Source organism: Hypanus sabinus, unplaced genomic scaffold, assembly GCF_030144855.1.
Source record: "Hypanus sabinus isolate sHypSab1 unplaced genomic scaffold, sHypSab1.hap1 scaffold_575, whole genome shotgun sequence".
NCBI classification, from domain to species: Eukaryota; Metazoa; Chordata; class Chondrichthyes; order Myliobatiformes; family Dasyatidae; genus Hypanus; species Hypanus sabinus.
The window spans coordinates 162,149-180,614 of record NW_026781436.1 but is presented as its reverse complement, the minus strand read 5'-3'; positions in this window follow the sequence as shown (position 1 = coordinate 180,614).

Genomic DNA, 18,466 nt, shown 5'->3' with positions numbered 1-18,466 from the left:
ATGGACATATCACCAATGTTTTAAGCTATGACATGATTTTATATAATGCTGATATTTATTTCTTTGTGATATTTGTTCCTGCATGAGATCCAGAGCAACAATGATTTATGTTCCCCTTTATTTGTCGATTTGTGGAGTTTGTTGCAACAGATGGTGATTGAGGCTGTTACTGGGTATATTCACGGCAGTGGTTCATATATTATTGATCGCTAAGTATTGATCATTTTAGTTAGCCAGAGCTACTAGACGATTAATTGAATGTAGCACGTTAAAGGCGGACTTCACAATTTTTAGTTTCTTCATTTCAAAATGACTGCAGTGTTAAACTTTGTCATAACTAAACTCACAGCATACGATGTTGAGTTTGTTAATTCCCTTTTCGGTTATTTTTGGTGAGCCACTTCCTCCGTTTCCAGGGTAACGGCCCACCAGAGCTGCAAGAAGAGTTCCACATTTTTATCGCTCTGTGGTCACCGCCGCTCAGGGCAGGGTGAGTGGCCTTGGGAGTAAATGCAACAGAGTGATAGTGGTAGGAAAGGATGCTGTGATTTCCTAGGGTTACCAGCCCTCTATTTTCCTAAGCTTCACATTGCTATCCAGAAGTCTCTTAAAAGATCGTACTGTATCCGCCTCCACCACCGCCGCCGGCAGCCCATTCCTCGCACTCACCACTGTCTGCGTAATAGAAACTGAGCCCTGACATCGCCTCTGTACCTACTTCCAAGCATTTTAAAACTGTGCCCTGAGAAAAAGCCTCCGACAATCCACAGGATCAATGTCTCTCATCATCTAATACACCTCTCTCAGGTCACCTGTCATCCACCATTTCAAGAAGAAAGGACCAAGTTCACCCAACCTATTCCCATAAGAGTTGCTCCCAATCCAGAAAAATCCTTGTAAATCTCTTTTGCACCCTTTCTATGTTTTCCACATCTTTCCTGTAGTGAGGCGACCAGAGGTGAGCACAGTACAGGAGGATCCTGTAGAGCTGTAACATTACCTCTTGGGTCTTGAACTCAATCCCACGACTGATGAAGGTCAACACACCACATGTCTTCTGAACCACAGAGTCAACCTGCGCAGCAGCTTTGAGAATGCTTGAGTGTTCGGTGGGGGTCGCCGATGCTTTTTTTGCTGTTGGGGGTGTGGAGTTGCTGTTTTGCTGCTGCTCATGTATGGGAGGGGGAGCTTGGGGGCGACTTTGGGGTGCTAACATTAAACTGTCATTCATTCCTTAGGGCACTCCTCTGTTTTGATGGATGTTCATGGGAAGAAAACAGTTTCAGGATAAATATCGTACACATTTCCCTGACATTAACTGTACCGGTTGAAATCCGTTGAAATGTAGGAAGGTGTAGCTTTCGTAGCTGGTTTGTGTTGTTTGTCTCGAAGCATTGTTTAGAGCACGGTGAGGGGTGGGGGGGGGGCGGTGTGAGGTCATCACTGGTACAGTCAGAGCTATTTTTCCTAACGTTGTCTGCAATGCCGTTGATGCCCAGTCAAATATACCAAGGAATATTCCCCAGGGTTGGGGAGTCCAAACCCAAAGGGCACAGATACAATGGAGCAGAGGGATCAGAGAGGAAATCTCAATACACAGAGCTAGTGAGTAACTGGAACGAGCTGTGTACTGATTGCATCATTGGTTATCTACCCCGGGTTCAGTATTCTCACCTGTCGCCTGTTTGTGAGCAGCTGGAAATTAAAGGAACACTCGAGTTATTGGAGACCTGAAATCAGGTCAGAAATTGCTTGAAGCCATTCCGTTAGAGGGGGTTGGAGCTGAAGCATTAACTTTGTTCTTCTCCACAGATATTCTTTATCTCCAGAGTGTTTCTTGTGTTGCAGCGTTTTCGAACATTACGTTGAAATGCTTTAAGGCTCCTGGGAAATAGACTTGCGTAGAACGCACAATGTAATCCATTCTCTTACAGCACAGAAACAGGCCTTTCGGCCCATCTAGTCTGTGCCATTCTCTGCCTGGACCCATCCACATGCACCCAGACAATATCCCCCAATACCTCCCTCATCCATACAAACTTAACCTATATACTGCATTTGAAACCCGCATCCGCATTCGAGCCACCCTCTGAGTGAAATAATTCCTACTCCGATTCCCCTTAAATATTTCACTTTTTGCTCCAAACCCATGACCACACCGAACATAAAGGGCAAAAGCCTACCGGCATTCATCCTATTTCTACCATCTTAGTTTTGTATACCTCTAGCAGGTTTTCCAAACCAGAGGTCCACAGACTTTCCCGTCAATGGCAGGTGTCTATGACAAATAAAAGGTTGTGAACCCCTCCTAGCATCTCCTCACATTCTCCTCTGCTTCAGGGAAACAATTTCGAACCTGTTAAACCTGCTCCTGTGACTCTACTCCTTAAATACCAGCAACATCCGTGTCCGGCAGGGCTCCTGCAGCCTCTACCTTATTGCTGGGGATTTATCCATCCTAATTCCCCTCAAGACAGCAAGCACCTGTTGTGTAATCCGTGCACAATCCACGACCTGACTGGCTACCGTCATTTCTACAGTCTCTTCCTGTCTCCCAAGGAAACACAGGCACAGAGAATTTGTTGAAAATCTCTCCCATCTCTTTCGACTCCATGCATAGATAGGCACATTGAACACCGGGAGATATTTTGTGACTGTTAACAGGGCAGTAAGGAAACAGACAGACAGACAGACAGACAGACAGACAGGCATATATACTTTATTGATCCCGAGGGAAATTGGGTTTCGTTACAGCCGCACCAACCAAGAATAATGTAGAAATATAGCAATAAAAAAACATAAATAATTTAATAATAATACGTTAATCCTGCCAAGTGGAAATAAGTCCAGGACCAGCTTATTGGCTCAGGGTGTCTGACACTCCGAGGGAGGAGTTCTAAAGTTTGATGGCCACAGCGAGGAATGACTACGTCTAACGCTCAGTGTTACATCTCGGTGGAATGAGTCTCTGACTGAATGTACTCCTGTGCCCAACCAATATATTATGGAGTGGATGGGAGACATTGTCCAAGATGGCATGCAATTTGGACAGCATCCTCTTTTCAGACGCCACTTTCAGAGAGTCCAGTTCCCCTCCCCCAACATCACTGGCCTTACGAAAGTGTTTGTTGATTCTGTTGGTGTCTGCTACCCTCAGCCTGCTGCCCCAGCACACAACAGCAAACATGATAGCACTGGCCACCACAGACATATAGAACATCCTCAGCATCATCTGGCAGATGTTAAAGGACCTCAGTCTCCTCAGGAAATACAGACGGTTCTGACCCTTCTTGTAAACAGCCTCAGTGTTCTTTGACCAGTGCAGTGTATTGCCAATTCGTATCCTCAGGTATTGGTAAACGTCCACCATGTGCACACTGACCTCTTGGATGGAAACAGCGGTCACCGGTGCCTTAGCCCTCCTCAGGTCCACCACCAGCTCCTTAGTCTGTTTCACATTAAGCTGCAGTGTAAATTATCCTGCCGCCAACTTGTCTGTTATGCGTGGACGCGTGCTCGTTACAGTTGTTGTTTACAAATTTCACAAGGGTGCTTCTGGAATGGAAGTTTGTATGTATGAGAGAAGTTTGGGATCTCTGAGGCTGTTCTCAATGGAGGGGTGGTGACTCTGGAACCAGAAATGTCAACGATACCCTGAGGACTGGATAGACTGATAGGGACACGATGTTTTCAACAGGAGCGGAATCTAGGGTCTGAGATCACAATCTCAATTTATTCAGTTGTATCTGGGGACTTTCTATTCCATCCTTCTGTCCGGTAGCAGGATCTGAATATCACCTCTATCAATGCCGGGGATTGATCGTAGTTATAGGTTATTCGCAGACACAAGAATTTAATGGCATTTTTAAACACAATTGAACAAAAAAGGACATTTAACGATAATCAATACAATACATTGTGTGATGTCCTTTTTAAATATCCTATAGCTGACATTTGGAACATCCAAAATTGTGTTTTGATTTTGGAACAGCCTCGGTACTGCTGGATGTTCTGTAGAGATGAAACTACTAATAGATTTACTGGAGGCACCTCGAGACAGGGTTAAAACTGTCATTAGAATGTTAGCTTCCCCATTGCAAAATGACTGAGAGCTCAGTATTCATCTTTGTCACAATGAAACTCAAAGTATGCGAGGTTGTTCCTTATTTCCTATTTTTACTTAGTTCTGCTGAGCCACTTCCTCTATCACCAGGGTAACAGCCCAGCAGAGCTGCAGAGTGTTGAATATGTTTATCGCTCTCTGGTCACTGCCCCTCAGTGGCTTCAGGAACTGGTGTGGATCCCCGCATGCATTCAGAATTCACTGTATGGAATATATGACGTATGTGTTGCAGTAAAGAGATAGCTAATGAAAGTAGGAATTGCATTTATGCAAATCTGCTTAGGATGTCACAAACAGGGGTGAACAGGGATCATTCCCTCCACACATCCCTTGTTCATTCCTCCCTCCTCACTAATCTTCCTCCAGATACTTAACCCTGCATACGGCCTAAGTGCTACACCTACCCGTACATCCCCTCCCTCAGCTCCATTCAGACACAAAACAGTCCTTCCAGGTGAGGCAACATTTCACCTGCAAATCGGCTGGGGTCATCTATTGTGTCCGGTGCTCCCACTGCGGCCACATTTACACTGGTGAGACCCGACATAAATTGTGAGACTGTTTTGTCCAGCATCTCTGTATCAACTGCCACAAGGGGAACTTGGCAGCTGCCAAACATTTTAATTCTGATTCCCCTTCCGAGGTCTCGATCAATGGCCTCCTCTTGTGCCAAGATGAGACCACACAGAGGGTGGATAAACAACACTTTGTATTCCATCTGGGTACCCTCCAACCTGATTGTCTAAATATTGAATTCTCCTTCCAGTAAACAAATTCCGACCCCTACCCATTCCTCTATTCCCCACTCTGAACTTCCATTTCTTCTGACCGGCCTATTACTTCCCCCCGGGTCACCTCCTTCCCTTTCTCCTATTGACAACTCTCCGATTCTTTATTCTCCAGCCCTTAATCTTCCCACCACTTGACTTCACCAATCACCTTCCACCTCCCCTCTTTCTCCATCCCGACCTTTTCATTCAGATCACTTCCCCTCCTCCTCAGCAAAGAAAAAGGCTCGTGGTCCAAAATGTCGACTGTTTACTCTTTTCCATACATACCGCCTGTTGTGCTGAGATTCACCTGCATTTTGTGCGCGTTGCTTTGGATTCAACGTTCATGCCAAGGTGCAGGAGACTACCCTATGAGGTGTATGAGGTGTTCCTCCTCCAGCCTGAGTTTGACCTAACCATGGCGTTAGAAGAGGCCATGTATCAACATGTCCGAATGGGAACGTGAAGCGGAGTTGAAGTGAATGGGAACCGGGAGATCCTGTCTCGACGAAGCGGTGCCCCAGTCTGCGTCGGGTCTCGCCGATGTGGAGGAGCCGCACCGGGAGCACCGGGTGCAATAGATTACCCCAACAGACTCACCAGTGAAGTGTTGCCTCACCTGGAAGGACTGTTTGGGACCCTGAATGGTGGTAAGAGAGGAGGTGTAGGGACAGGTGTAGCACTTACGCTTGCAGGGATAAGTACCAGGTGGGAGATCTGTGGGGAGACGTGTGGACCAAGCTTTCGCGGAGGGAACGATCCCTGCGAAATGCAGAGAGGGGTAGAGAGGTAAAGATGTGCTTGGTGATGGGGTCCTGTTGAAGGTGGCGGAAGTTGCGTAGGATCAAATACTGGATCCGGAGTCTGGGTGGGGAGGGGGTGTTCCGTCAGGACAAGAGGACTCGGTCCATGCTGTGGTGACGAGAGGATGAGTTTAGGACCGAAGTGCGGGAAATGGAGGAGATTCGGGTGAGGGCCTCATTGATGACGGCAGAAGGAAACCACGATACTTAAAGAAAGAGGGAATTTGACATGTCTTGGAACGAAAAGCCGCATCAAGGGAGCAGATGCAGCGGAGACCGGGGAAATCGGAATAGGGAATAGCACTTTTGCATGTGGCCCCATCCTAGTTTCACTCTGCCTCCTCCTCTAGCTGCCTATCACCTCTGTCATCGTTCTGCCTTCTTCTGCTACACATAGTGCTTTCCCCTCACATTCCTTCTTTACCTTTCCTGCCTGTCCCCTCTTTGCTTCCCCTCCCCCACATCTTGATCATTCCCCTTACCGTTTTTTCACCTGGCACCTACCAGCCATCTCTTTGCCACCCTGCCCCACACCTTCTTTATAAGGCCCCTGCCCCCTCCCTCTCAGTCCTGCCTAACGGTCTCGGCCCGAAACGTTGACTGCTCGTTTCCACGGATGCTGCCCGACCTGCTGAGTTCCTCCAGGCGTGTTGTGCATGTTTCTTTGACCCCAGCACCTACAGAGTATTTGGTGTAAAATCCCGCTCCCCATACTAACACGGGCTATACAGACCAAAGAACAAACTGCCGGAGGAACTCAATGGGTCGGGCAGCAGCTGGGGAGGGAAATGAACCGTCAACATTTCGTGCCGAGACCCTCCCTCTGGAGTGAGAGTGGACGGGAAATTTTCAGAGAAAAGAGGTGAGGGGTGGGGATGGGGCATGAGTTGGGGAGTGAGAGGTGGATCCACGTGAAGGGGAGTTGGGAAGGTGGGATTAGTGACAGAGGCCGACGGATGTGTGGAGACGGAAGTGGTCGAGAAAATGACGATCGGGCAGAAACATCTGGCTGAGATGGGAGAGCAGCCGCATTTTTATTGATGGTTTGGGGGCGGAATGTCCTCCTCTTCCTGTTTCTCACTTGATGTTTCAGTTTTCCTGTCCAGTGAGGCTCCGGAGGAATGTGAATAGAAATGAGTGTTTATAAATATAGAAGCGACTTCAATGAAACCTGCATTCCTCGAGGTGTGGGATTTGTGGATCGGACCGGGATATGAATCGAACCCGTAACTCTGAGAACCGGGAGGTGGAGAGATGTGGACGGGAAGATACAGCAGGAAAAATTAAAAATATACTTGGTGTAAAATGCGACAGGTAGGTCGGGCAGAGTGTGAGGGGCGAGGAGCAGAGTCACCGGTTCAGACGGGAGACCCTCCACCCGTCACGTGATCCAGGTTCTCGCTCCCATTTCAAAAGCAGATCTACAGTATCTCAGGTTTCAGTTTCCGAAGCCCCGCCCCCGCTCTCACAGTCTCCGGATGGGCGGGGTTTTCTTTCTGTTCTGTGTTGAAGAGGATCGTCTGCTGGGAGCCGGAGGACCGATTGCTGTCTGCGGGACAATTTGATCAAGTTCTCATCGGTCAGTATTGAGGCAGTCACTAGGGGTGAACGCGACCGACAATTTCCCATCGGTGAGTACTGAAGCCGATCCCGGGGGAGGGGACTCTGTTGTTGGGCAGAGTCCCGTTAACATCCTCGAACTGGCGGTCTCGTCCCGCTTCCTGGACACAACCTGTCGTGGTCGGTCCGGGTTAGGGGACCTTCACACCGAACTGCCTGAGATGAGCCGCCGCTCAGCCCCTGGTGTTCTGGTCCCAGGAGCGGTATGAGGTGGTGATGCCGAGACTGAACCCATCCATTAAGATGTACCTGGTGAACTTTACCTCCATCACCCGGCCCGGTACCGGATCCAAACTTCACCTGGATCGACGTCTGGCGTTGATAATTGTTTTACATGTTTGCAGAACACTGGAAGCGGCCGTTCGGCCTGTTATGTTCTTGCAGACAGAGAGGGTTAAGCAGAGTAATTGAACCCTCGGGACACTGCTCCACGTGTATGAGTAGTTTCATCTTTCCCCATTCAGACAGGACAGTGAGATCCAGATCTCTCACGTCCTCCCGGGGGGACTGGGAAGTTCACATCCATCTTCTGTCCATGATTCAGATTCAGAAACTTTATTGTCATTCTAACCGTACACCAGCTCTCCAGGACAGGATGAGACAGCTTTTCCCAGGAACTGTGCAATCATAACATAACAAACGCAACACTAAATAATAAACACAGCAATAAATAGTAAAACACAGCAGCCGCATGTCAGTTAAAATCAAGATATAAGTGTCCAGTGCAAGTTAAAAGTGTCCACAGCAGAGTCAGGTGGAGCAGCTATTTAGCAGTCTGACTGCCTGTGGGAGGAAGCTGTTTAGTAGCCTTGTGGTTTTAGTTTTGATGTTCCTATAACGTTTGCCTGATGGCAGAAGAACAAACACTTCATGGAGAGGGTGTGAGGGGCCTTTAATGATGTACCGTGTCTTCTGGAGGCATCGACTCAGAAAGAGGTCTTGGACAGAAGGTAGGGAGACCCCAATAACCTTCTCTGCTCCCCTAACCACCCGCTGCAGGGCTTTTATTGTCGGTAACAATGTAGCTGGACTACCAGGTTGTGATGCAAAAGGTCAGCATACTCTCAACCACGCCTCTGTAGAACATAGTTAAGATGTTAGTGGGGAGTGATGCTTGTTTAAGCTTCCTCAGAAAGTGCAATCTTTGCTGGGCTCGTTTCACAATCCCATTGTTGTTCCTGTACCAGGGGAAATTGTCCGACATCTGCACCCCTAGGAACTTGATGTTGTCCACTCTCTTCACTGTGGAGCCGCTGATGCTGAGGGGTGTGTGCTCAGGCTGAGACCGTCTGAAATCGACGACCATCTCCTTGGTTTTGGTGACATGATGCATCAAGTTGTTGTCACTGCACCAGCTCGCCAGGTGTTTGACCTCCTCTCTGTACATTGTTTCATTTTTTTTGCTGATGAGCCCCACCACTGTGGTAACATCAGCAAATTTAATCGTCAGGTTCTCCTTGAATCTGGCTGCACACTCAATGTGTTAGCAGTGTAAACAGCAATGTGCTAAGCACACAGCCTTGTGGGGATCCAGTGCTCAGTGTGATGGAGTCAGAGATGTTCCTGCCAAAACGGACTGACTGTGGTTTCGCTGTCAAGAAATCCAGAATCCAGCGACACATGGCAGAGTTAAGGCCAAGCAGCGACAGTTTCTCCACTAGTCTCTGCGGGATGATGGTATTGAACGCTGAACTGAAATCAATGTACCGGATTCTGGCATAAGGGTCTTTGTTGTCCAAGTGAGAGAGAACTGTGCAGTGTGGTGGATATTGCGTCCTCCGTAGAGCGATTTTGACGATAAGCAGACTGTAGAGGATCCAGCGATGAGGGGAGGCCGGCTGTGATTTGAGGCTTGACAAGCCGTTCGAAACATTTCATCACAATGTGGGTCAGGCCAACGGGACGGTCATCATTCAGACAGGCTACAAATGATTTCTTTGCCACAGGGTTGATTGTGGAGGTCTTGAAGCATCCGGGGACAATGGCTTGACTAAGGGAGATGTTGAAAATGTTGGACAGGACATCTGCTAATACATCAGCACATTCCTTGAGCACACGTTCTCTCATCGCTGGATCCTCTACAGTCTGCTTATCGTCCAAATCGCTCTACGGAGGACACAATATCCACCGCACTGCACACAGTTCTCTCTCACTTGGACAACAAAGACCCTTATGCCAGAATCCGGTACATTGATTTCAGTTCAGCGTTCAATACCATCATGCCGCAGAGACTAGTGGAGAAACTGTCGCTACTTGGCCTTAACTCTGCAATGTGTCGCTGGATTCTGGATTTCTTGACAGAGAGACCACAGTCAGTCCGTGTTGGCAGGAACATCTCTGACTCTATCACACTAAAGCATAGGCTGCTTTATTGAGGCAGTGGGAAGTGTTGACTGAGTCGATGGAGGGGAGATTGGATTCTATGATGTACTCATCTGTGCCCACAGTTCTCGCTATTTCATTCATTTAAAGGAAGAGAGAATAGCCGTATGAAGATGTGAAGGATCAGGATGGGAGACTTCCTGCGGAGCATTGATAAAGTGCGTAGAGTAGAAAAGGGCACATACTAAAATTCTTATTGTTTGTTCTGGCTTTGTTATATTGGAATCTGTTATCTACTAGTGTGTACGATTATTTCAGGATTTGTGTATTGCGGGAGGATCATCAGAGATCGCCCTTGATCCCATTCTCCCATCGGGCTCCATCTGCTCATCCCCTGCCGATCTGGGTCAACCTCTGTCCAGCCTCTGTCCCACCAACTCAGTGATATATATCAACCGTCTTGTTCAACCTCTGTCCAGCCTGTATCTCACCACCTCAATGATATATATCAACCATCTTGTTGAACTTCTGGCCAGTCTGTATCTCACGAATGATTATTCATCAACAATCTTTCTCCTACCGTTGTCTTCATTGTGAAGTATTTTGCCTTACTGAGTTATTTCTGAAATAGTTTTTTGTTACCAGGAAATACCAGATAATTTATTGAATGCAGCACAAGGAAGGGTAAAGGCAGCCATTACAATTTTAGCTTAAACGTTACGGAATGAAAAAGGTGGGGATATGGTGTTGAAATAAATATCAGGCATGGCTGAATGGTGGAGTAGACTCGATGGACCGAATTTCCTCATTCTGTTCCTCTGTCTTGTGTCTTCCCATGACTGAACGATAACCCTTTCCATATCAGGTTTTATTACGTGTGAAGGACAATTACAGATTTGTTCACTGAGGAATGTCCCTGTGGGTGTTGCAAGGGCCGGAGCTAGGAGCCCAATTGTTCCCAAACTGAGTCAACTATTTGACTGAGGAACCAAATTCAACATTTCCAAGTCTGTTACTGACACAAAATGTACATTTGTATATTGATCATGACACAATGTATTTTATATATTATTAATAACATAAAACATTTCTATATTCTTACTGACAGAATAGTATAATTTATTTTCTGTGTGTTATCTGAGTGAACATGCTTGTGTTGCTGCTACAAGTCAGTCCTTCTCTGTTCCTGTACCTTCCCGTTCTTGTGCACTTGGTAATACCTGAGAGACCTGAGCGAATTCTGTTAGATTTGATAAGTGATGTTCATCTCGGCAGCTTGTTCGGTCGAATTCAGAGAGACAGTATACACTGTTAAATGCAAAGAGATACCCTTAAATGCAAAACCCTGAACAGTGTCGATGATCAGAAGGATTTTGGAGTCCATGTTCATCACTCCCTGAAATGCGTCAGTTTCCGAGGCCCCGCCCTCCGTATGATGCAACAATCACTGCGCGCATGCGAACTGTCTCCGGGTGACTGTGTTTTCGGTTCCGCTCAGTGCTGAAGCGATCAGTCTGCGGTATAGGGAAAGGACCCTCGACTCCTGGGTCGAGGAGCCGGGTTCGGGATCACTACCTGCAGGCCAGAGATATCACTTTCCCATCGGTAGTATTGAGACCGATCCCGAGCGAGGAGATCTGATGTTGGTCGTGAGCACCGAACTGAAAGCCAATAATTCATTTAGTACCCAGTTATATGGCCTCGTCAATAATGTGTTGACTTCACTTAATCTGCATAGAATGATCCAAACCAGGAGCCCAGGCAGTCTATTTTCGCAAAATTGAAATGGAACTCCCGCCAACAGCTCACGTGAGGCTGTGTGCCGCAGATCTTGCTTTGTGATGCAAGATCACGTGGTGTGTTGAAAGTTCCCGGATGGGTGGTGATACTCCCTTCTTATTGTGCTGGGGAAATCTGATGTTGGCCCCTGAGTCCCGTTAACTTCCCCCAACTCGCCTCGCTTCCTGAGGCTCCTTGCATTTGACCTGGAGATTTTTGGCTGTTATGTCTTCTGCCGGACTGGGGTGGGTGAGAAAGGAGAACGTCCCAGGTTGTGGGGATCTTTGATTTCGCTGCCTGCTTTACCGAGCGACTGTGAAGTCTAGAGGGGTGGATGGTTTCTGTGATGTGCTGATCTGGATCCAAAGGTCTCCGCGGTTCCTCGCAGTCACGGGCAGAGCGGTTACCATGCAAAGGCGTGAAGTATCTGGATGGGGAATTTTCTATAACCATATAACAATCACAGCACGGAAACAGGCCATCTCGGCCCTCCCAGTCCGTGCCGAACTCTTAATCTCACCTAGTCCCACCTTCCCGCACTCAGCCCATAAACATCCACTCCTTTCCTGTCCATATACCTATCCAATTTTACCTTAAATGACACAACTGAACTGGCCTCTACTACTTCTACAGGAAGTTCATTCCACACAGCTATCACTCTCTGAGTAAAGAAATACCGTCTCGTGTTTCCCTTAAACTTTTACCCCCTAATTCGCAAATCATGTCCTCTCGTTTGAATCTCCCCTACTCTCAATGGAAACAGCCTATTCACGTCAACTCTATCTATCCCTCTCAAAATTTTAAATACCTCGATCAAATCCCCCCTCAACCTTCTACGCTCCAATGAATAGAGACCTAACCTGTTCAACCTTTCTCTGTAACTTAAGTGCTGAAACCCAGGTAGCATCCTAGTAAATCGTCTCTGCACTCTCTCTAATTTATTGATATCTTTCCTATAATTCGGTGACCAGAACAGTACACAATATTCCAAATTTGGCCTTAGCAATGCCTTGTACAATATAAACATTACATCCCAACTTCTGTACTCAATGCTTTGATTTATAAAGGCAGCGTTCCAAAAGCCTTCTTCCCCACCCTATCTACATGAGACTCCATCTTCAGGGAACTATGCACTGTTATTCCTAGATCTCTGTTCCACTGCATTCCTCAATGCCCTACCATTTACCCTGTATGTTCTATTTGGATTATTCCTGCCAAAATATAGAACCTCACACTTCTCAGCATTAAACTCCATCTGCCAACGTTCAGACCATTCTTCTAACCGGCATAAATCTCCCTTCAAGCTTTGAAAACCCACCTCATTATCCACAACACCTCCTACCTTAGTATCATCGGCATACTTACTAATCCAATTTCCCACCCCATCATCCAGATCATTTATGTATATTACAAAATACATTGGGCCTAAAACAGATCCCTGAGGCACACCGCTAGTCACCGGCCTCCATCCAGATAAACAATTATCCACCACTACTCTCTGGCATCTCCCATCTAGCCACTGTTCAATCCATTTTATTACTCAAGCATTAATACCTAACGACTGAACCTTCTTAACTAACCTTCCATGTGGAACTTTGTCAAAGGCCTTGCTGAAGTCCATATAGACTACATCCACTGCCTTACCCTCGTCAACATTCCTCGTAACTTCTTCAAAAAAAAAACTTCTATGGGGTGTTGATGTAAAAATTGGTGAGCATCAAAGTATATATGGCAAAGTTCTTATTGGTTGCTCTAACTTTGTCATTTTAGAATCTTTTATGCAGTAGTATATACTATTAATTCAGTATCTGTGTGTTACTGGAGGACCATCAGTGATTGTCCTTGATCCCTTCTCCCACCTGGTTCCATCTGCTCATCCCGGCCCATCTCGGTCAACCTCTGTCCAGTCTCCTAACCCCCACCCCCCGCCCGCTTCAGTGATATACATCAACCATCTCGGTCATCTTCTGTCCACCCTGTATCCCACACCTCAATATTATCCATCAGCAATTTTTCCTCCAACAGTTGTCTTCATTGTGAAGTGTTCTTTTGTACCTTTGGCCTCGTTGAGTCATTTCCAGAATCGTTCTTTGTTTTCTGGAATGCATTAGTGTGGAGGTGCTGGTAATTGAACTGTGACTGGCTGACATACTGCAGCATTTTATTGGCAGCAAAGCGTACTGGGAGAGTTGGTGCTTGGGCTATAATCCTGTGATCGGCATTCCAGGCATTTGGACCTGTCGGTGTTTTGGCTCTGACTTTGGTTAGTGCTTCTACAGATGGAGCTGGCTGGCCATCCTACTGCAATAAAGCTGAAATTTCGAGCAGCTGGACATTGGTTGTGGGGAAATCAGGGATTTCACTACCCAGTGTGAGATGTGGGGGGGACGATGTGTGAGACTCTCAGGGTTGTTAAATGAGGTTCAGCTGTTTGACCCTGTGAGGTTGGGAACTGGATATCACAGTTTTTGATCCAGGTAAAAAGGACCCGGCGATCGAGCTGCTTGGACTTATGAGGTGTTGAGAGAGTATTCCTGGTCTGGGATCTATTGTTTTTTTTTCCTGGAGTTCCTTTGGAAGCAAAGACTGCTACTGAGGAGAAGATGGGTTACCAGTCCATCCTCACAGGGAGAGGCTATGAGTAAATATGCTGATCCGTCTTTACAACAGTAGAAATAGACTCGTGAGCTTTGGTGTCCAAACTGTGTTTGGAAACCACACCCCCCCCCCTCACTGTCACCTGTCTGTCACTCGGTGGAAATCAAGCAAATGGAAATGACTCGTTCTGTGATAGTAGAACAGTGAGGAAAGCAGAACTTTTCCTTGTAAATTATCCTGGTACCTATTTGTCTGTTTCTCCTGGAAATGTGTTCAGTACGGTTATTGCTAAGAAGGATTACAAAAATAATCTCAGGAATGATCGGCTTTATGAATGAGGAGCATTTGATGGTTCTCAATGAATTTCAGAGTGACGGTGGGGGTGGTGGGGGCAATATATTTTTAAGTAAACCTGCCGAATGCTGAAAAGACTGGATACAGTGGACATGGAGAGGACGTTTCCGTCAGACGGAGAGTCTGTAATCTTACAGCACAATCTCAGAATAAAAATGCTTCCGTTTAAAACTGAGATAAGAACAACAATGGCCAAAAGCTGTCTGATCTGTAGAATTTGTTGCCGCAGGGGTAGGTTGAGGCTGCCAATGAGTGTATTTATGACATAGATTAATATATTCATGATTGCTAAGTCACGTCAGGGTTACAGAAGGAAGTCAGGAATATGCTGTTGGAATAATTCTCAGCCATGGTTGAGCGGTGGGGCAGAACAGTTGGATGGAATCACCTAATTGTGTTCCTGTATCTTATGTTTTACCATGACTGAATGATGGCTCCTTCTTATCCGATATCATTTTGTGATGTGTGAGGGTCAATAAAAGGTTGTTCACTGAGATCATTATATCTGCCTTCAAAATTTAAATATCAGTCAGTTTTGTTCTTAGTAACATTTAGTAGACAAGCTTGGTCCTCCTTTTTTATTGATAACGTGCTTCATTATCTTTTATGCTAAAGTTAGACCTGCGGTGAGAGATTTATTTGAAGAAGAACCCCAACCGGAAGCAAACCACGACTGAAGACGAGGGAACAGCAACAAGTGAACCAGCCCGAGGACTGAGAGCATCAACTGGAGAGGACTCTTCCGAATCGGAGATTCCAAGATTCAGTCAGGAGAAAGTTCGGTGAGTCTCATTTACTCAAACACTTTAGACATTACATACCTGTACAAAGGAAGGTAGGAAATAGTTGGAGTGAGACTGAATGTGCCCAGAAGAACCAATTATGTCTCTGTCAGACCCAGTCAAAATCACTCCTGGTAATAAGCTCCGAACAGCACAACCGTTGAAAACCAGTCCATCTCACTCACAGAGTTTACTCAGTTCAAGATCTTGCATCTCCTGAAGTAGCTTCAGGTCAGTTCTGCGTAGGGAGAGGGAAAGAGAGGGGAGTATTTACGCTGACTGTCTTTCAAAAAGAGTAATTGTTTGAACTTGCTCCAAACTCTCCACCCATACCCTGTACTTTCTTAACCAAATTATTGACCTAGATGACAAGTAACAATGGGCGTAACCCCAGGGAACGTCACTAAGCTCGGGAATGTAGTTCAAGAAACAGCCTCTCACCCTCTGCTTCCTACCAATTATCTGTTTGCTGTCCGGCTTGGTCCCGGCCCTTTCCCACTGCAACCAGCCCTCGACTGACACAAACCCGAGATCAACCCCTTCCTCACGTCATCTGAAACGGAAACATCCCGGCATTAGCTGCGGTTGGCATCCATTCCCCCCCCCCCTCCATTCCCCCCCCCTCCATTCCCCCCCCCTCCATTCCCCCCCCTCCATTCCCCCCCCTCCATTCCCCCCCCTCCCCCCCCCTCCATTCCCCCCCCCTCCATTCCCCCCCCTCCATTCCCCCCCCCTCCATTCCCCCCCCCTCCACCTGCAGTAGGTCCCCTTATGCGGTCAAACTCCACGCTGTCAGAAATGGAGACCCGAACAGTATGCGGTCAAACTCCCCGCTGTCAGAAATGGAGACCGGAACCGTACGTGGTCAAACTCCCGGCGTGGAAACGTAATCTCACGGTGGATTTGTTCGGTGACTTGTGAACATACATGATTTACGATCGCGCAAGTGAGGACTGAATAAAAAGATAGTCAAACAATTCTTATCAGGCACACCATCTGTTCGCCTTTCCCCCTCACTCCAGGCTACTTACACTGGCTCCCTCATCACTCCCTCCTCCGCGTCCCTCTTCATTACCCGGCCCTCTACCCCAGCCCTTACTTCATTCTCCCTCTCGCCCTCACCATCTCGCCTCTCCCTCACCCCTTCCTTATCACCACCCCTCTCAATCATCCTTGCTTCCTCATCGCCTTTCTCCCTCTCCCCCCTTCTCTACCCCTCTGTTACACCCCTATTCGACCAGTCTCCCACTGTCTATCACCCCTTTCCTCGCTTTCTACTCTCACCACTGCCTCTACTCCTCTATTAACAAATCGTACTCCTCTCTCGTCTCTCTTCATCTCTTCACTCTCTCATGCCTCTTTTCATTTCTCACACTCTCTCCCCTCTGTCCATCTGTTTCTCTTACTCTTCCATTCTCTCTCCCATCCCACAATCCCTGTCCCTACCCCATCACCTGCTATCCCACTCCCAATCTCAGTCACCCTCTGTCTTCCCCTCTCCCTCTTCCTCTCTCATGCACCCTGTCACCTCACTCAAACTCGTCTCTCTCACCTCTGCCTCTCTGTAAGCTCCTCCATTTCTAACCCTCTTCCTCTCAATCTCTCTCCCAATGTCTTACCCTCTCCCCCTCGCTCTCCCATGTAATCTCCCTGTTGGCACCCGTATCCCACACTGTCTTCCTCTCTCTCTCACCCTCTAAATGCACCGCTCATCCTAAGCTTTCCCCCCTTCGCTCTCTCTCACTCTCTCTCAACCCAACCCTCTCCTCCCTCCTTCCCTCTCTGCCTCTCTCTCCCTCCTTCTCGTCACACCCAGCGCTCTCCACCTCATCCCATACTGTACATACATCAACAGTACTGAAATGCCAAGTGCCGTTTGTAACTGGGATCTTTCTGGGTTCCAGATCCTCGGTAATGGTCTTTGTATATGAGGATCAGCAGGATCCTGGGCTCCGTGTCCATAAGGCACTCAGAGCAGTTACGCAGGTTGACTCTGTGGTTAAGAAGACATACAGTGCATGGGCCTTCATCAGTCATGGGATTGAGTTTAAGAGCTGAGAGGTAATGTTGCAGCTATATAGGACCCTGGTCAGACCCCACTTGGAGCACTGTTTTCAATTCTGGTCGCCTCACTACAAGAAGGATGTGGAAACCATAGAAATGGTGCAGAGGAGATTTACAAGGATGATGCCAGCATTTGAAGAGCAGGCGTTATGAGAAATGGTTGAGTGAACTCCGTCTTTTCTCCTTGGAGCGACCTGGGAGGAGAGGTGACCTGATAGAGATATACAAGATAATGAGAGGCATTGATCGTGTGGATAGTCAGAGGCTTTTTCGCAGGGCTGAAATGGATAGCACGAGAGGGCATACTTTTAAGGAGCTTGTAAGTAGGTACAGAGGAGATGTCAGGGGTAGTTTCTTCTACGCAAATGGTGTGCGTGGAATGGGCTGTCAATGGTGCTGATGGAGTTGGAAACGATACGGTCTTTTTAAGATACTCCTGGAGGGCTAGATCCGTAGAACCAAAGGAAACTACAGCACAGAAACAGGCCTTTTGGCCTTTCTTGGCTGTGCCAAATCATTTTTCTGCCTAGTCCCACGGACCTGCAACTGGACCATATCCCTCCATACTCCTCTCATCCATATACCTGTCCAAGTTTTTCTTAACTGTTAAAAGTGAACCTTCATTCACCACTTCATCTGGCAACTCTTTCCACACTCCCAACAGTCTCTGTGTGAAGAAGCCCCCCGCCATGTTCCCTTTAAACTTTTCCCCGTTCACCCTTTAACCATAACCTCTCTTTATCTTTCTCCCCTGGCGTCAGTGGAAAAGGCCTGCTTGCATTCACTCTATCTGTACCCACCATAATTTTATACACCTCTATCCAATCACACCTCATTCTCCTACGCTCCAGGGAATAAAGTCCTAACCTATTCAACCTTGCTCTGTAACTCAGTTTCTCAAGTCCTGGCAACATCCTTGTAAACGTTCTCTCCGCTCTTTCAAACTTATTTATATCCTTCCTGTAATTAGGTGACCAAAACTGCACACAATCTGTCTCACCAATTTCTGTCTCACCAATGTCTTAAACAACCTCAACATTACATTCCAACTCTTATGCTCAACACCTTGATTCATAAAGCCCAAAGTACCAGAAGCTGTCTTTACAACACTATCTACTTGTGACGCAACTTTTAGGGAATTATGAATCTGCACTTCCCGATCCCTTTGCTCTACTGCACTCCTCAGTGTCCGACCATTTACCTTGTATGTTCTACCTTGGTTTGACCTTCCGAAGTACAATACTTCACACT